The sequence below is a fragment of the Vulpes vulpes genome, chromosome 8, assembly GCF_048418805.1.
Source record: "Vulpes vulpes isolate BD-2025 chromosome 8, VulVul3, whole genome shotgun sequence".
Taxonomy (NCBI): domain Eukaryota; kingdom Metazoa; phylum Chordata; class Mammalia; order Carnivora; family Canidae; genus Vulpes; species Vulpes vulpes.
Window position 1 is genome coordinate 27,109,463 of NC_132787.1, and position 20,584 is coordinate 27,130,046.

The window sequence follows — 20,584 nt, forward strand, 5'->3', positions numbered from 1 at the left end:
ATCTTCACCCATATTGCAAACCAGATGGAGAATTTAACTATTTTATAGCAACTAGCAGCTGTCTTCTTTTGGTGTTTATATGCCTAGAGTCAAAATCCATAGCCTGCTGTATGTCCCTAGTGAAGTAAGAAGCTTAGAAATGAGATCTTTCTAAGTTTTCCTCTGTTTCCCTTCTAAAATATTTTTAAAACATTAACCAGCTTGATAGTACCCCAAATAAGCCAACAGAAGGAAATCCTTTCCAAATGTAGCCTTCCATCTATGCAGGAGGTACCTTCATTTTACCACATGGTGTATCTACAAATGTTTTTCTATATAGTTTGTACACAAACTGGAAATAAAAATCAATGAACTGCTCTCCTATATAACTTATTGCTCAATAGTGGCCATCATAAAAGATTGGCAACTAATCCTTACTGGCCAGAAAGACCTACATATGGTTCATCTCTTTCTGGTATACACTAAATCAGAGCCTTAAAGAGAAGTAGGTAGGGAAGTTCAATTTAATGCTCTCATTACACAAGACAAATGGTGAAGCAGATGGTAGTATATAAAGCAATTCCAGCTCTTTATCACTTTGGTTCTTCCAGATTTAAACATTTAGACCACAATAATTTTTAAATATATCCATGAAAAAGCAGGAAAAACAGAAAATGCATGCAAATTTTCCTGGAATGCAAGCCACAGTCATGGAGATGGAATTCGTCTGGACCTCAATAAAATGAGAGTGTGAAGACTGATCTTTTAATACAAAATTAACATACGACCCAAAGTTCTCTGGTGCCTTCTGGTACTCAAACAGAAACTCTTTTAGCAAGTAAGATTTTTTTTTTTTTTTTAAGGCTGACTGAACCCTCAGCTGGATGGCAATCTTCAATTCATGTCATACACTTGACCAATTGTTTTAATGCTCATTTTGATAGTAACGGCCAAGAGCAGCTGTAGATTTAACAGACTGTGAAGCCCTCAGATTCGATTTCACTGTGAAATGTAGTCAGGGATCTGTGTGCAGAAACACATTAACCAGTATGACTCCAGTCTCTGCCTGAAGACTCAACAAAAATAGAGAGAAGGCCAATGGAGAGGAAGGAGAGAATGAGTGGGAGAAGGCAGGGAAGCAAAGAAACACTTGGATCTTGGGTGCCCTAAATCATTACAGTGAATGAACCTGATAACATACTCATAGGAAGAACAGTGGCATAATATAAATACAAAGTGTACCAGCCTGGCATTCATACACAGTTCCTGCTGCAACATAATTAACGTGATAGTAAATTATTTCTTTATTTAAGCAAGAGCAACATCAAGTCACTACAAAAGTGAACAAATTGGGGATCCCTGGGTGGCTCAGCAGTTTGGCACCTGCCTTCGGCCCAGGGCATAATCCTGGAGTCCTAGGATCGAGTCCCACATCAGGCTCCCTGCATGGAGCCTGCTTCTCCCTCTGCCTGTGTCTCTGCGTCTCTCTGTCTCACATGAATAAATAAAATCTTTTTTTAAAAAGTGACAATTCTTTTAAAATTTTATTTATTTATTCATGAGAGATCCAGAGAGAGAGAGAGAGAGAGGCAGAGACACAGGCAGAGGGAGAAACAGGCTCCATGCAGGGAGCCTGACATGGGACTGGATCCCAGGTCTCCAGGATCACGCCCTAAGCTGAAGGCAGGCGCCAAACCGCTGCGCCACACGGGCTGCCCCAAAAGTGAATAAATTTTAAATGAAATAGAAAATCATGCCACAGTCTTAAGGACCTGAAAGGTCTGACATAATAGTAAAGGCAAATTGAAGCCCTACGCCCCAATAGTATGTTCCAGGGGGCTCCTCTGCAGTGGCTTCAACACATAAAGAACAGCATTCCCTCAAAAGACTACACTGGACAAGAATGTTCAGACTTTCTGACACCACGTTGCTCAATCCTACTGTCTCAGAAGGGGTGGAGGATTCCGAGGGAAACAAATTTGGAGGCAGCTGTAATGTTCTCTCCACCAAGTTCCAGAAGAAATAAGAGATTAGGAAATCTTGAGGGGAAAAAAAAGGTTTCGTTTTTATTCCACACTTAGGGACAAATTGATGTGAATTTTGGAAGAGGAAAAGCTTATATTCTGGGCCCCAATGCTTTTGTTTCCTCTCAACAAAGCAAAACAGAGAGGGTCTTAGGTATGGAACAAAATGTTGTATTTAGAGTCAGAAACACTTAACTCTGACACTTCATCCACCCAATTACTTAATCTCTTCACTATGTTACTAAGGTATAATTCAAGAAGAGACATAAACTTCATTTATTCTGCCCCTGACCTCTAACAATGACACCATAGACCCTAAATTCCAAGAGAAGTCATCCCTCCTCTTATATTAGCTGTGGGGTTTAGGATGGGTGCATGTGTACATGCCTGAAACAAAGACATGCTTTTTAAGAGCAAGGGAGCAATATGGCAATATGGAAACAGATGTGAAAAGCAAACATGTCCTACAACAAATTTTAAAGAAATTTGGAGCTCGTATAAGACAAATTTAGGAAGGGTAAAGCTAAGGGTTCCAAGCTGGAAGTCACCTTCCATCACAGAGAACCTTACCTCACCCTACTGCCCAATCTCATTCCAAAGGATGCTGTTCCCAGAGAGGTGCCACTCTCCTCCCTTAGTATTAGCAAAGTCTTTAAGGTGTTCTTCCCTTGGTGTTCACCTGTATGTAGTCAAAGTTCTCGAACTTTAATAGCTCACTCACAAAGTCTAAAAACCTACTACATACATCTCAAAGGAATGAATCTCTAATCATTACATTTCAGAAAAGATCACAAAGCCTTGCAGTTTATGAGATTGGGGTGTCTGTGTATTCAGAATACCTCTCACATCATACTCTGTGGATAATTATATTCTTTTTCTACTCATAATAGTAGAACCACTGCCCTTGCACTTTGAGATAAAGCACCTTGAGGGGCTGCTTTAACCTGAAAATCTCCAAATAAAGGGTAAATCTTTACATAGAGAGCTGTTTACTTTTCAATTACTTATACCAAGCTTGCCTAAATTATAAATTATTTTCTGTTTGCAAAAAGCCTAACATGGTACCTTGCACATATTTATGAGATTGGTCAAAAAAATGTATTAACTTAAGTTTTTAGCCCTAGCTTTTCAAATCAATTCAAGAAAACAATTTTTACCTCTAACTAATGAACTAAGGGGTATGGCATTACAGTTACAACCTCGAGCTTCTATAGACCTCTGTCAATTTTTGTGAAAGGGTCATTTTCTAGAAAGGTAGAACCAGTAGCTCAATCAGTACCACCATTACAATTCTTGGCATGTTGCTCCATAGAACAGGAAGCACTCTCAAAGCACAAGGGGGGACGCCTGGGTGGATCAGGGTTTGAGCATCTGTCTTCAGCTCAGAGCGTGATCCCGCGGTCAGGGGATCAAGTCCCACATCGGGCTCCCTGCATGGAGCCTGCTTCTCCCTCTGCCTGTGTCTCTCTGCCTCTCTCTCTGTCTCCCACGAATAAGTAAATAAAATCTTAAGAATTAAAAAAAAAAAAGCACAAGGGCAGTTGTTCTACTATAGTGGTTTAAAACAAGGTTTGGACTTGGAACTGTGTTCAAATCTCAACTCTCACTTTCTGATTGTATGACCTTGGTCAAGTTATCTAGCTCTGCTAAAATCAGCTCCTCTATCTATAAAATAGAGCTAATATGCGCCCATTTTATGTGTATGTGAAGCTTTTCCTTGTTCACTATACACAAACTTTTGGAATCTTCTATTATAATCCTCTATGGACATTATGGACTACAACTCATTGAAGCACCCAGGAACTTACAAAGTAAAGCCACAAAAGACTAAGCTGGGAAATTAACCCAGGGACTCACTGACTTACTTTTAACGAACGTTCTAACAGCAATACCTACAATGGGAGTTATATCATTGGAAATAAGAGTCGGAAATTCGAGATTAAGTTTTTTCCAAGGCTCAAATCTAAACTGTTTGACTCAATGACATTGGACTACAAATAACTTCAAACTTTCTATTAACTAGAAAAGGTGGTGAATCATTGCCAAGACTTCACATTGCATCTGGTCAGATGGAATAATTCATCCCTAAACAGCAGATAGCCACTTGGCCCTCCAAGGCAAATCCAAAAAAACCTGGACAGGTTTTCTTGACCTCTGTGTGGTAATATGGAATCACAGCTTTGAGGCACTCTACAAAGTCTTACGCTCTTAGTGTTTGTGCACATCGCAGCTGCCACGTATAAACTGTCCAGCTTTAAGTGCTGCTCTATAGCCACTGTCAAGTCAGTTGACCCAACAAAAGAGATACAGCCAGACCTGAATCCAACTCCAAACTGGTGTTTCTGAGATGAAGGTGTCATCTAGAAATCAACAGTGGTGGTGATCAAGAGTGACTGTTGCTATGGCCAACACTTCACCCTGGCCAGAAGATAGCTAGAGGGAGCGGGTGGAAGTAGAAAGCCAGAACCACCACCCCCATCAGTTATGCCACTACAAATGCAGAATGTCTTGCAATTTGAGTAACACTTCCTTCTTCCCTCCCAAACCTCGCCTTCCTTGTGGCTACCTTTACCCTAAGTAATAAAGCAATCCAACAACTTGCCCAAGCTTCTGACATTTCATCCTAAGAATCTGAGCCTAAATTTTAAGTAATAAAAACCATGCACTAATGAGAAGTCTTTGCAGAATAATCTGTGTTTATCTGTGTAGGGTAAAGTGTAAGCAGATTTGCTTGTAGCCCACTATGAAATAATGGGGATTCCTAAACTCTCCATTGTCAAAGATTAGAGCCTCAGCTGGGGCACACCCCCACTGCATAGACAATATCCACATGGGCTGCTCCACATCACCCCTGTGGGACTTGGGAGGACAAGAATTATGTGAACATGAAGCTCACATTGTTTGTTGTGCCATGATTAATAAAGTCCTTTGTCTTTGACCCAGGAATCTCGTGTCTTCTTCCAGCATCTATGAAACTGTGAAAGCTAACTCATTAGCTGACAAGTAGGGCAAAATCTCAGACCCCTTACCAGGGATAGCTTGCATTCAATGATGGGGTACCAAGGCTTGAGCCATTGCCTCAATTCAAAATATAACCAAATGGCCACTCAAAATCCATGGTTACCCACTGGATTAGCAAGGCCGCCATTAAAACTCTCTCATATAAAATACATAACGAACTTATATCATCAACACCAAAATCATCATCATCATCATCATCCAATTAAGAAATGGGCAGACAACATAAACAGACATTTCTCCAAGGAAGACATCCAGATGGCCAACAGACACATGAAAGATGCTCAACATCACTCATTGTCAGGGAAATGTAAATCAAAACCACAATGAGCTATCACCTCACACCTGTCAGAATGGCTAAAATCAAAAATTCAAACAACTAGCGTTGGCGAGGCTGTGGGGGGAAAGGAAGCACTGTTGATGGGAATGCAAACTGGTGCAGGAAAACAGTATAGAGGTTCCTCATGAAATTAAAATTAGAATTACCCTACAATCCAGGAATCACACTACAGGTTATTTACCAAAGCAGCCCAAATGTCCATTGATAAATGAGTGGATAAAGAAGATGTGGTATAAAAAAAAAATGATGTGGTATATACACACACACACACTGGAATATTATCCCGCCATAACAAAAGAATGAAATCTTGCCATTTGCACAACATGGCTAGAAATAGAGAATACAATGCTAAGCTAAATAAGACAATGAGAGAAAAACAAATACCATATGATTTCACTGACATGAGGAATTTAAGAAACAAAACAAAGGCAGGAAAAAAGAGACAAACCAAAAACAGACTTTTAACTATAGGGAACAAACTGATGGTTACCAGAGGGGAGGTGGGTGGGGGGATGGATGAAATGGATGAAGGGGAGTAAGGAGTACACTTATCTTGATGAGCACTAAGTAATATATGGAAGTGAATCATTCTATTATACATCTGAAACTAATATAACCCTGTATCTTAACTATACTGGAATTAAAATTTAAAAACAAGAAAAAGGAGAGAGGGAAGGAAAGAGGGTAGGAGGGAGAAAGGAAGAAAGAAAACTAGATAATAAACCTCTACTTCACATTTTAAAAAATATATATTAAAAAAAGAAATACAAAAAAAATTTTTTAACTATCATGGTTGAACTCCTCTCTCTGCCCTTCCCTGCTTCCTTCACTTCCCTATAGGCATTCACAAGAATATCATCCTACAAATCTCCTGCATGGAAATCTCAGAGTCTCAGAGCTAGTTCTCAGAAACCTGACCTGAGCTGGGGAAAGTCTTTGCTTCTGTACATTCACAGGATTCTCACCAGCACTTTGTGATGGAGCCTAGACCTAAGCCTTCTGCTATTTACAACTTCCTTCCTCATTTCACTCCTGCATATGCTCAAATTTCAGACTAATCCATTAATGATCATTCACCATTAGGAATTTCTTATTTAAGTCACTAAAGGGCACATAAACAGTTACTTGAGATCAGTCTCTTGAAAGACTTCCTGGAGGGAGTTGGAACATCACAGGATTTCAACTCAAGGCAAATTTAAGCAAAGATTTTGCGCGAGTTTAAATTTCCTGAACTGTGTACATTTTCTGAAATGATGGTCTGCTTATAAGAGATTGACTAAAAGTTATCCAGGCACTAGCACCAGCAAATAAGGAGAGAGGGAAAGAGTTGAACAGTTCTGGCCAGCACAACCATAATAAGCAGCCAATACAATTTGGCCTTCCTTTCATTTTTGTTTTCTCTTATACTGAAGAATTTTTTTTTTAATAGAAACAGAGTTCTTTTGCCTGAAAGCTTTGAATGCTGGGACTCTGGCCACTTCAGCTAAAATCGTTAATTACCTGGGTATTTTTTTTTTAATTCCAAAATGCTACATTTGGAAAAGCATTTTGAAAGGAATATAGAAAACACTTGTCAGTGTTCATTTCCTGAAAGATTTTGCTTTACTAAAACAGGAACTGGGTTTCTACCTTTCTACTAACAGCTAACAGAGCTGGAAAATCAAAAGGCACTAGGGTAATTATGTTCCCCCAAAAAACAAAAGTAAAAGCACCAACTCTTCAGCCTCAGAGCAAAAAAATCTGCTTACTATCAGAAACAAAAGTTCACCCAAAGGTAAATCAGAGTCAAGTGCCGGTCTTTTCAGGCAGAAGAACGAACAAATGCATCAGTTGCTGGCCTTGTTACAACACAGTGTTTATAAAACATTTAATGCAGCATTTCCTTGCCAATTAAAAGTGAGTGTAGGATTTACCTTTCAGTTTTAATATCTTTCCCTGACTTTTATACAAGCAACATGAGCCAAAGGGATTAAGGAAACTATTGAATACATATTTCCACAAAACTGTCTTCGCTGGAAAGTATCTTCAGGGTAAAAGGAAACAATACAAGAGCCCTGAAAGTAAGGACAGACTGAATTTCCTTTGGATATAATTGGTACAACTGGAAATTTATTTGTATATTTAATGTAAAAGCCTGATTGTCTGGCCATCCCAGGGATTCTGTGAGCTTCCTAATACCCTTTAATAAAGCCCTTTCTGTTATAACTAGCAATAGAGGATTCAAACTAAGAACAGTAAGCCACAGAGCAACTGGTACCAAAGGCTTTGCAGTCCACGTACCCTTAAAAAAACAGGAATCTTCCATTTTCTTCCTGGGTTGGGTGCAAAGGCAGTAAAGATCTCATGACCTTTAAAGGACTGGCAGCTCACTTTACATGGGGCAGAGGTGGCACTTGCCTGGTCACCTGTTATAACCCAGAATGCAGCACCTACCACTGGCAACATGGCACCAGCCTGCTTTAAAAAAAAGAAAGAAAGAAAGAAAGAAAGAAGAAAAGAAAAGGCCAAGCTCAATTTAAAATTCTTGGCTTCCAGCCTAATTCTCAAATAAAGAGTTTTCTGCAACTACCCTAAAAAAAGAGCTTCCTATATCTTACAGTTGCTTGGCTGAGATCACTTGAAAGTCAGACACAGAGTGTGACCTTACATTGCACAATTGCAAGGTACATTCATTTCGTGGGTCTTCTCTTAAGTACAAGTTAGGGAACTGACTAAGAAAGAAGGCCCTAAGAACTAGAACGGAGTCCACTGGTACCCCGAAACCTTCAAAAACATTAATCCTCCAGGGGTGCCTGGCTGGCTCAGTTAGTTAAGCATCTGCCTTCAGCTCAGGTCATGACCTCAGGGTCCTGGGATCAAGCCTTGGGTCAGGCTCCCCATTCCGCTGGAAGTCTACTTGTCCCTCTGCCTCTCCTCCTGCTGATACTCTCTCTCTGTGTCTCAAATAAGTAAAGTTTTTTTAAAAAAATTTCAACGATTTTATTTATTTATTTGAGAGAGAGAAAGCCAGAGACAGAGCATGAGCAAAGCTGGAGAAGCAGAAGAAGGCTCCCCACTGAGCAGAGACCCTGACCTGGGGCTCTATGCCAGGACCCTGGGATCATGACCTGAACCAAAGGCAGACCTTTAGCCAACTGAGCCACTCAGGGACCCCAGTAAATAAAATCTTAAAAAAAAAATACAACTAAAAACTAAAAACCACTAATCCTCCCTTCTAGATGAAGTACTTCTCTCTTCCATTAAATCTGTTCCTGACTTGCTACAGAAGCCTTGACTGTAAATGACTCATCACCAACCAAATGCAGTCACTTCTCAATTTTCCCACTGTTGCATTCTTTGTGCTTCTGTACCTAAAGGTAGAGATATAATCCACCATGCCCTTTGAGGTAAATTACAAAGTCAAACCATGAATCTACATCAAGAAACACTGTAACAAGTGGTTGATTTCTATTACCAGAAATCTGGAGAATAAATATGAAAATAAATTCTGAGAATGTTAGAAGGAAAAGAACATAACTTTATATTTACTAAGGTTATGAATATGGAAATAAATGCCAAAATGCGGGACCCAATGCACTAGTTCTAAAAAACCCCACTTGCTTCCAACTGTTTTCTTGGAAACAGTTTCTTTCTGAACTCAAATGTGGACTTGATGGGGGTTTATGCTGAAGGATGCTGAGATATCAGATTATATAATGTAGTAGAAAAAATTACAAAGAGCCAGAAAGTCAGGAATAATAAATTAAAATTATTATATACACTTATCTATGTATCCCAAATTATGTCTCCCAAGAAGGCCCAAGGTCTTTACCATAGCACTGAAAAGTATTTAAATGTTGAGGTCTTTGAAAAGCACTATAATGGTTGAACCCTATGAATCAAGATAAGTGGGAAAACCACCTTTGGAATAGGTCCCATTATTTCAATAAAGATTATAGAATCCCAGGGAGGAAGAGGCCAGCAGAGTCACTTAATCACAAGAGACAGGACTGGCTTGCTAACCATAATAAGCAGTAATGATAGAGTGGACAAGAATTTAATTTGCTTAATAGAGTTTACTCCAAAAACTATTTTATTAATGCAAGGGCCTCAATGTCTACAGAAGTCTGACTAATATGTGTATATTCACATATACGAAATCAAAAACATCTACAGAGTGAACAGCTGTGGAATTAGAACACCAAAATCACTGTGAAGGAGTCAGTTGTCCAGAATATGAGAGACAGCACAAGCAACAATTTCCCCCAAAGAAGGGCAGTGACGAGCTGACTTGCTATGTCTATTGACCTAAAACTAGATAGGACTATGTCAAGCATTCAGGCATTTTTTAATTATCACTATTACAGGTTATCTTTAAAATTATTCTGAGGGGGAAGTAGAGTCAAGAATCTCAAAAAGACCTCCAATATACCTAACTCTTCTTTAAGAAACTGTGGTGCCACTCATTGAGCCAGAGATTGTTACTCCAGGAGTCCGTTGATTTCAAAATTATAATCATAAATTGTGTGAAAAGTAACAAAAAGAGACTACTTGAGGCCAAAACCCATGAGCCACAGGTAAAGCTATACTCAAAGCCAAAATATACCATTAAATGCCTTAATATATGTTAATATTAAAAATGAAATAAGTACTAAATGTAAGAAATTAAAACTATAACATCAAATTTTGATCCAAAAGCAATAATAAGAAAGAAGAAACATAGAAAACTGTTTCTCTGCAAGTATTTTTTTCTGCAAATATTCTTTAAAATACATAAACCCCTGGCAAGCCTGATTAATGGAAAAAGACAAAAACAAGAATATACAACCTTGAGATTTAAAAAGCTGATTGCCAAAATAAAATAAATAAAATAAAATAAAATAAAATAAAAAGGTGATTGCCAAGATTTTTTTTGATTGTGATAAAACCACAGATTTTTTAAGTGATCTAAAAATCATAAAAGAATATAGATGCAAACCTGTGGAAATTTTTTCAGACACACTTCAAGGGTTACCTCAGATTCTCAAGACCACACCTGTTTCCTGGAGCCCTCAGCCACACAGATGCCACTGTTGCCACCACCACTGCCACTTCATCTGCTGGCATCCTTGATCTCATTCTCTCCTGAGGTAAGAACCAGGTTTGGAAACATGGCTTCCCTCACCCCTTCCCATCATGACAGAAACCACAGGACTTAAATATTAGCATTCCACAAGAGTAGGATCCAGCTTCCACAGCAAAGAGGCCAGGTGATGTAGGCTGGAAGGGCAGGGAGTAAACTCCCAATGGGGCAAACACTGGCCAATGAGAGAAGGGAGTGGGACGGAGTTGGCAGATAAATCCACCTCTCTTTCTCTCTCCGACCCACTATTCCAAAGCTTATTTTCCATACAACCTGTTGGGAGATGCTCTTCATCCTCAGGAAGCACTGGGCATCTTGGTAATGCACCAACTTGCATCTGCTTCCCATCTCTCCCTGGTTCCCATCTCCCTCTCTTTCACTGTCGCAGGACTGCACCTCCCAATAAAACAGCACTAAAGCCTTGCTTTAGCCTCTGTGTTCTGGGGATCTCAAGCTAAGACAGTGATAAATATGAAAATTTGGATACATACTGATTTTCAACCAAAATAAAAATTACTACACTTGACCAAGTAGTAGATAGAAAGTTTGAAGAGATAAACAATCACAGGAAACACTGGATAGCAAAGTAAAGGTCCCATTTTTAAAAGGACAGCTAGATAATATAACAGCTGAGTTATATATAATTTTTAAGGCACAAATAATTCCTATTTTATCTATTCTCAACCAAAGAATTATCTTATTTATTTTATGCATTGTTGTGTTCTTATTAACATAAGTATATTCCAGAAAAAGAAAACTATAGACAAATTTTATTTATAAATAAAGATGCAAACATTTTTAAATGATCTCAAATAAATTCTGGCAGTGCATTAAAAGAACAAACTCATCATAACCAATTTTCAACTCATCAGCAGGTCACATCAATGTCCACATGTATGAGTAAACTCAATAACTTTCTCAATGTAACATAAGACCCCCCTGCCAAGATCTCTCCCTCTCTCCCTCATTCTCTCTTATACACACACACACACACACACACACACACACACACTCACACAAGCACACTGTGACCAGATGAATAAAACATACTAAAGATACATCTGGTTTCCTCCCAGAAGCCTTTCCAGTTTTCCTTGTGCTTTCTCCTAGTGTTCATTCCAACAGAAGTAGAACTGGCATTGGGGAAAGAGCACTCCATTCTGTGTAAGCCTGACTCAGGCATTGTAGGATGTTTATCATTTCTGACCCAGCACATTAAATTTCATAGCACTCCCAAATCACTGACAACCGAAAGCCCCTACATGTTTCCAAGTGTCCATGAGGATAATCCATCCCTCATTAAGTAACATTGGGAGGAACTCCAGAGAGCTACCCCTGCCCCTGAATCCCAGCAACTACTGGGAACTCTCTCCTCCTCAGATGACTTACTACTAGCTTCTTGTCTGCCCCTCCATTCTAATCTCCCCTCTTCAGAAACTGAAGAGGACACCATCATTTTAGTTCTGTTGGCCTTTCCTATCTGAGTATGCTAGAATCAAGGCCCAGAAAATTCAGTAATATGCACCTCCATACAAAGTGCTCAAGAGAGGGATGGCTGGGTGGTTCAGCAGTTGAGCAACTGCCTTTGGCTTAGGTCATGATCCTGGTCCCGGGATCAAGTCCCACATCGGGCTCCCTGTGAGGAGCCTGTTTCTCCCTCTGCCTGTATCTCTGCCCCTCTCTGTGCGTCTCTCATGAATAAATAAATAAGATCTTTTTTTTAAAAGTGCTCAAAGGAGCAGCAATATCCACGCTGTATTCTATCATGCAGTTTTGTGGATCTATGTGAGCACTGAAACAACAGAATTTCCACAGAATCAAAAATAGCAATCTACCACGACTCGTTAGGTCAAAATATTTGCCACTCACTGGAGCTTCTTTCCTCCTCTGATGATCAGTATAACAAATGTTCATGGCCCAAGCTCTAGAGAGAGATGGACATAAGTCCAAATTCCACTCTACATGCCCTTGGGCAATGCATTAACCCCTCTAACCTGAGTTTTCTTCATCTATAAAATGAAGGAAATAGTACCAATTTAATAGGTAAGCTGTAAGATTTAAGGTGCTCAGCACAGGGGCTACTATGCACTAAATGTTCAGTAAGTGTTGGCTGTTTTATTACCTCATTTAAACACCAAGCTAGCATATACTCCCACAAGCAGGTTTCCAAATTCATTCTGAATTCTAACCAGTTAATGCATTTTCAATGTTCCTTTTGCATATTTTAAGGAGCTTTAGTTATACTTCAGTGTGATAAGAAACACACAATTCACTCTTGAGAGTTATGGTAAATAGCTATCTCCTCAAAAAGCTCTGAGTACTGACAGCAGAAAAAGGATCACCACAATAAATCCAGCGCCCATCACACTGCAGACACAGAATAGCTACTTATTAAATCTGAAATGAATGAAAAAAGCTCACAATCATCTAGTGCCTTAGAATGGCACTCCGCTTAATATATTAAACGGATAACTTCTAATAGTCACTACTACTCTGAAAGTAGGCATGGTCACCAACTGGTTAGGTGTACCATGGCAGCAGAGATGCATCCTAAAAGCAGAGGTTGGTGAGAAAAGTGAACAATAGAAACACTTATAGGACACACTAAAATCCATGTAAATTAACAATAAATATGTCAGTTGTCAAAACTCATTGAATAGCATCCTTAAAAGTCAATCATTTATTTCTCTGTTTGTAAATTTTAACTAAACAAACTGTAAACAGGGCAGCCCCGGTGGCCCAGTGGTTTAGCGCCACCTTCAGCCCAGGGTGTGATCCTGGAGACCCGGGATCCAGTCCCACATCGGGCTCCCTGCATGGAGCCTGCTTCTCCCTCTGCCTGTGTCCCTGCTTCTCTCTCGCTCTCTCTGTGTCTGTCGTGAATAAATAAATAAAATCTTTAAAAAATATAAAAATAAACTGTAAACAAATAAATACATCATTAATCTTCATTTCTAGGTGCTATTCAAAGTGAATTGCAGACATCAATACCTTTCTAAAACTTCAGCATGCTGTTATTAATTAGAGTTTTTTAAAGATTTTATTTATTCATGAGAGACACAGAGAGAGGCAGAGACATAGGCAGAGGGAGAAGCAGGCTCCCTGTGGGGAGCCTGATGCAGGACTTGATCCCTGGACCTCAGGATCACGCCCTGAGCCAAAGGCAGATGCCCAGCCACTAAGTCACCCAGGTGTCCCTTAATTAGATTTTAATATGGACAGAGGAATGGAAAATGAATACCTAATACAGTAAATAAAGTAAAATGTTATTGGTAAAATCTAGATGGTGTTCACTACACAATTCTTCAAACTTTTCTGTATTTTGATTTTTTTCAAAATAAAATTTTGGGGGGGAAATGTATGCAAAACCATAGTTATTTTCTAAGTATACAGACAGGAACAGGATATATACTGGACACACTGAACAACTACCTGGTGCACAGTGAGAATTTATTCATATTGTTGTAAGAGAACGTGTTCATGGATAAGAGGGGGAAAATGCAAGTGAAATGTGGAGGTAAAGGAATAAATAAATGAGGGGCACTTGGGTGACTCAGTCCAGTAAGTGTCTGACTCTTGGTTTTGGCTTAGGTCATGATTTCATGGGTCATGAGATGGAGCCCCAAGTCAGGAATCTGCACTCAGCATGGAGTCTGCTTGAAGATTTTCTCCCTCTGCACAGCCCCCTCTCTCAAATAATCTTTTCCAAAAAAAGAATGAATAAATGAAAAATAGGAAAGAAAACTCAAAGGATATATGACTAATTCCCACCTGCAAATAACTGCATTCCAACAATATTAAGAGTTTCAACTCAAATATATATATGAATTTCTTAAGAAATACACCCCATCTCAAAGAGGGCAATTATCTAAAGAAAACTGTTACCATCTCCATCTCTTCCCTCGCCCTTTCTTCCTCTCCCACCTATTTATTCATATCATTAAACTTCATTAATGTACTCTTTCAAATAACTAGCATAAACCTAGAATTGAGAGGAAAAAAAACTTTTCTTTTCAAAACATGGTTAACATTTCTTGCCAAAATATGGTTAATATTTTGTATGCGGGGTTTTTGCTGAATCTTCCATTCTTTTTTTATATGCATCTTCTAATTTGCTTTGACTCCAATTTGTCTTTCACCAGTTTTTCCATGATCCTTAGCCATACCGCTGGCCATAGTCCTTTGTAAGAAAGCAGTGTCCAACCCCTCTGTGAAAAGATTTCAATCTAAAATGGAATCAAGGCTAGAAAAGGAAAATCAAGCCTGTGTCCTCAGGAAAACAAACTTGAGGCCTGAGACACTAGTTTCCCATAAATGCCTAATTTACAGCCAACCAAAACTCATGGCTTAACCGATGAAGAGCTACCAAGAACCTCTCCTCATCCTCAAGCCAACGGACTTGCTGCTTGGACTCTTGCTAAACTCCCCCTTCTCTGCACTCCTGACCCATAAACAGGGCCTACCCCAAACCCTCAGGTTTCACCTCTAGTGTGCTACAGATGGTGCCCCAAATTGCAATTCCTTTGCTATTCCCAAACAAAATCGGTTTCTGGTAGGTCGAGGTCTCTTCTTGCCTCTGTTTACCTCTTTATTTAGCTTGACACACACCTTAGGAATATTCAATCTCATCATATTTCACTTCGGGAATTACAAAAAAAGACACATTCTCAGCTGTGTGGCAGATAGCAAGGCAGCCTGTCATAGAGAGCACATCACCAGGTTGGCTCAGAGTTCTGATGTCACCTTCACTGACTAGATGATCTTAGGTCATTTAATCTGACCTTTGTTTTTCTTTTTTTTTTTTTTAACTTTGTTTTTCTAATCAAAAAATTGGAATAATAATGGCTATCTCACAGAGCTGTGATAAAAACGAAAAAGACAATGAGGCTATAAATATCCTATGCATGTGGTTACAAATTACCCCTGGGCTCGCTTTCATTCTCCACAAAATTTTAATTTTCTCCATGTTCTCCTGGATACTTTCTTTCATGTATATATGGAAGTCATTAAAACAGTTCCTGAGAGAAAGTTTCAGAACCTCACAATTGTTGTCGGCATAGAGTCTCATGCACAGGGATTCTGTCTATATGCTGCACGTTAAAGGATCTCATTATTGTTTGGTTTTGTATCTTTAATCTTCTCAAGTTACTTCATTGTATCAATTCTCTCTTTAGAATGAAGCATGTCCAAAAACTTTAATTCTTAACATGTGCTCTTGAAAATCAGCATGGGATTGGGACCAGAGAAAATGAGTTACAGAACACGTGACAAGATTTCATACATTCTTGATCTATCTGGTCCGCTATTGATATTTTCTTTTGTTCTTTAAAACAGCAATTTCCAGTGAGTGTTGCAGATAATCCAGGGAATAAACCAAACAACTCATTTATGGGACAAAGAAAAGAAGAAAATATGAGAAAAGCTATTTGTATTTTTTGCCTCATTCTTAGGAATTTCAATTTTTGTGTATAGCACTAATATATTAGTAGAGTATGTATTAATCAAAAAAGTTTTGAGGGGCACCTGGGTGGCTCAGTCAGTTGAGCATCTGATTCTTGGTTTTGATTTGGATCATAGACTCAGGGTCATGGGATTGAGACCCACATCAGGCTCGCGTTCAGCGAGGAGTCTGCCTCAGAGTCTTTAGTCCTCCCTCTCTCTCTGCCCTTCCCCCTGCCACTCACACACACTCTCTCTCTAAGATAGATAAATAAATAAATAAATAAATAAATAAATAAATAAATAAATCGGTTTTTTTTTTTAAAAGTTTAGAAGCTACTATTTTGAACTTACAATGCATTAGGAAGTCCTAAGTTGCTTTTGCTCTTTGATTTATAAAATGAAGTTTTCATAATAACAATCTACACAGTCAAAAGAATTTCAAATATAGAAAATAATCATTCCATTCACTCAGCAGTAAGTGTTTTCTAGGACTGAAGTCATGATTTTCTTGACAAATAACAGTAGCCAGTATTCTCTATCAAGTTCTTCACAAGAGATACTAAAGACAAATTAGATTTTTCTAACCCACAAGTCAGAGAAATGCTTGTGAAACTCAGGACCATAACACTTTGGGGTTCTCTTTTTTTGGGGGGGGGTTCTCTCTATTGGAAATAAGCAGAATCACTTGATTAAAAGGTCTAAGGTCACTAAGAAGTAGTAGAATTGCACCTTCAACCCCCATCTTCTCATTCCCAAATCTGTTGTTTCAATTTATGCTACAGTTACATCTTTCCAGGTATCTGAAAACTCCATTATAGCATGGGGGCAATGTGGCATAGAGTTAATGTGGTTTGGGGGCAGGGGCGGGACTAGAGAGCTTCAGAAGCTAGAGTTTTAATCCTGCTTCCACTACTTAGCTCATGAGTGACCTTAGAGAATTATTTTTTTTTTCTTAGAGAATTATTTTAATCTCTCCAAACCTCAATTCCCTCATTCTATAAAGAGGACACAGTAATCCCTGTCATGCCTACCTCAAAGGGCTGTCAACATGCAATGATGAAAAGTATGTCAGTGTAGGGGGTGCCTCGGTGGCTTAGTTGGTTAAGTCTCTAACAATTTCTGCTCAGGTCATGATCTCGGTCATGACATCAAGCCCTACACTGGGCTCTGTGCTGGGCATGGAGCCTGCTTGAGATTCTCTCTCTCCCTCTCCCTCTGCTCCTCCCTACTCTCCACTCCCTATTCTCTCTCAAAAAAATAAAAATAAATAAAAATAAAATAAAATAAAATAAAGCATGTCAATGTAACTTACAAAGTCAGACACTGTTTTTTATGAACTTCCATTCAGCAATTGCATTGGGGAGGCATGGAGCCAGTCCTGGATATTTCCTATCTATACAGTAAAAGGTACTGATACTCAACTCCAGCAAATTTAGACATCATTTAACACAAAGCAATAGAACCTGCAGCTTCGCTAGCCACCAGCTGCAAAACACTGAATCTCTATCCAAATTTGGCTTAAGATTAACCCAAGTGAAGAATTTTAAAAAGGGCACCTGGGCGGCTCAGTCGCTCAAGCCTCTGCCTTCGGCTCAGGTTATGAGCCCTGCATTGAGCTCCCCATTCAGTGGGAAACCTGCTTCTCCCTCTCCCCTACCCAGCTCCTCTTGGACGCTCTCCTCTCTCAAAAATATAAATAAAATCTTTTAAGAAGAATTTAAGAAAGATGCTAAGAGAAAGATGAGAGCCTTTAACCATCAGTAGCTATGGAAGGCAAATTACTATATGCCCTGAAATAAGAAGGAAAACAGAGATGAAAAAGTATTAAGTTTGGTATTCTTGGAGAAGTAACTGTGTATACAATTCAAAAGGAATTCATAAATCTTCCTGTTCCAAAATCACCATCTACTGGAAAGAAAACCAGAGTCATGTTGCTTCTTTCTAGACAAGCTCAGAAACTGTCACTACGTCTTTTTTGTGAGAAGTTATTGTAGCAAAAGAACTACTGAAGGAATACTAAAGGCTAATACATTCCTCAGAATCATTTAATTCTATAATATGCAGGTGGGAATTTTTATTTTAATAGCTACGTAGAGAATATTTGATCCTTTTTAATTTTTCCCTAGCCATTTTTCTACTCCTAGTTTGTGCCTCAGAAAAATGAAAAAATATGACTGGTAAAACTGACAGTAGAAAAAGAAAAACTTTCTCCATCATCCTCTGCTCAGCCTTTTTATTGCTCATGCAGATTGGCCTGAAGGTTTTAATAGCCAAGGAATTAATTAGAAATGTCTGTTATGGCAGAAACATTGCTGCTATTGCTGTGGTTAGTGATTTCTCTTTTATCACAATTTTAAAGAGCCAAATGATCACCAAGTAGTAAAATGCTCTCTCAGTAGATTCTTCATTTTTCATATAAATTAACTGCAATTTCAGAGAGAGTTTGGGGCCATTTTTCCATTATGTTCAGTAGGTAAATGATCCAAAAGAGCTCCTAATATTTCTAAAAGTCCTGACAAGCAACTCCTTCCAAAGTTGAGACCACACACTAAGATGGATATTGAGATTTCTTACCTTCAAGATTAAGACAAATGATAAATAAGCCAAACAAAATAAGATGAAATGACCACTTTCAGGATATAATCACCATAAAGTTATTTAACACTCCCCAGACAGTGACCTGGCATTTCTTATGAGGAGAAAACCACCTCAGAATAACAACTATGGGAAAAAGCGTATGTAATCCAAGGGATCAATAAGCATAGAGAGAAAGTCAATGACAATGAATATAGTGACATAGGAAATTGACCAAATTAGAATCATAATGAACTGTTCTGAAAAAAAGTCTGTCATTAGATGCAGCATCTTCAGAATCAGTACGACTGGCACAAATTAGGCACTTGATAATAATCGAATATATAGGATGAAAGGTTTAACCATTCTCCAAAGTTATCCAAGGCTTATTTTTCTCTAGAAATTTAATTTTCAATCCTTAGCCTTAATGGCTAGAAAAAGCTGCTCGTATTCCTAAAGAACATAATAACAAAGTCTAGGCCTCTGACACAGACCATAATTGGCAAGGCCTACTGAGCAAAACATCAACTTCCATTGCTTTGAATGGCCCTTAGCACAGTGACATATGCATCTAGAATTTATTAAATACATTTCAGTGACATTAAAATATTCCAATATAAGAAATGCTACACCGAAGCACTCAAAAATACTATTTTCAACTCTCTAGTTACTGAAAGAAGCAAACCTGGAGACATATATATAAAGTAACAAAAATACAGGCTTTCTGGGCCTTCTTGTCAGCAAATAAAGCAGAGAGCTAGATAGCTGAATGCCTATAAAGGTTTTTGTTATGAGTCAGAATTAAATCCCACAGGATTTTGTGTTTTCTTTTTCCTTTTCAAAATGAGTTAGCATTCTTTTTCCATAGCGTGTTATTTGATCTCATGTGTGCTACTAATAACTATTATTGTTCCTTTAGATGACAAACCTTTATCTCCTCCCTCCTTGATGTCTAGCATCGTCCATTCAAGTCATTGTGAAAACAGACTACATGAAAAAAGACAGAACCCTAGACTAATGCCATCCTAAGAGGAAAGTAAATGAGAGCAATGAGGCAAGGATAAAACTTCTCACTTGAATAACAGTGGGGACACTTTTTATTCATCATGAGGGGTATACAGGATCATCTGGGGGATTTTAAGACCTACCTTAAGATCAACCACTGAAATCTGCATACTAATGACTCTTAAATTTCTATCTCTAGTATAACCCTGTACCTGGGCACCTGATTATCTTGCCCTGTCCCAGCGCCACCACACTTGACCCCATTTCTATCTTCTTGAGTAACCAATTAGTATGACAATTTCTGACATTGTTTAAAAGATGATAATTCATTTAGGCCTGGAAACTTGAAAAAAAAAACTTAGTGAGGCTAAAATTATTAGGAAACCCTTATACAGCATGTGTTCTGAGGTTTTTACATACATTAATTCATTTAATCCTCATACCTCCATGAGGTAGATACTGTCGTCCATATTTTTGCAGATCATGGAATTAAGACAGAGAGGTTAAGCATTTGGCTTAAGAACACACAGCCAACAATCAGTGGAGCTGGCATCTGAACGGAGGCAATCTGATTTCAAAACATATACTCTAATTTTGGTCCTAAAAATAAGCAAGCAAGCAAACAAAAATGCAAGATGCTGAGTTATCTCTTAACCCCTTACCTACTTGACATCGATTCTTTTTGGAATTTTGCAATCCTTTCCAGTTGGTTCTCCACTTGTTGAAAAAGATGCACAAAACAAGAGGTGAGCAGAATAAAGCCTACCAATGGCAACAGTCAATACAATCAGGCTGAGGGAATGACAATGAAACCCTGGGACCCTCTGTTTTCTCACAGGCGTCAGTTAACAAGAGATCACTCTCAGCCAAAAGGCCTAATGCTTCCCTATTGTGCGCTTCGCTCTGCACAGGGCGAATTTTCAGCGACCTCCTTCTAGCCCCAGCACTCAATGTGTTGAACCTAGAGATAATCTGGCCTTTCCCTCGTGTGCTTTCTTCTCTTGTCCATCTGCTCTTTTGCTGCACTCCCTGCAGATTCTCTCCTGAAGCCATGCTGGCTTCTGCTTCTTATTGTTTTGGTGAAATATTGTATGCATATCC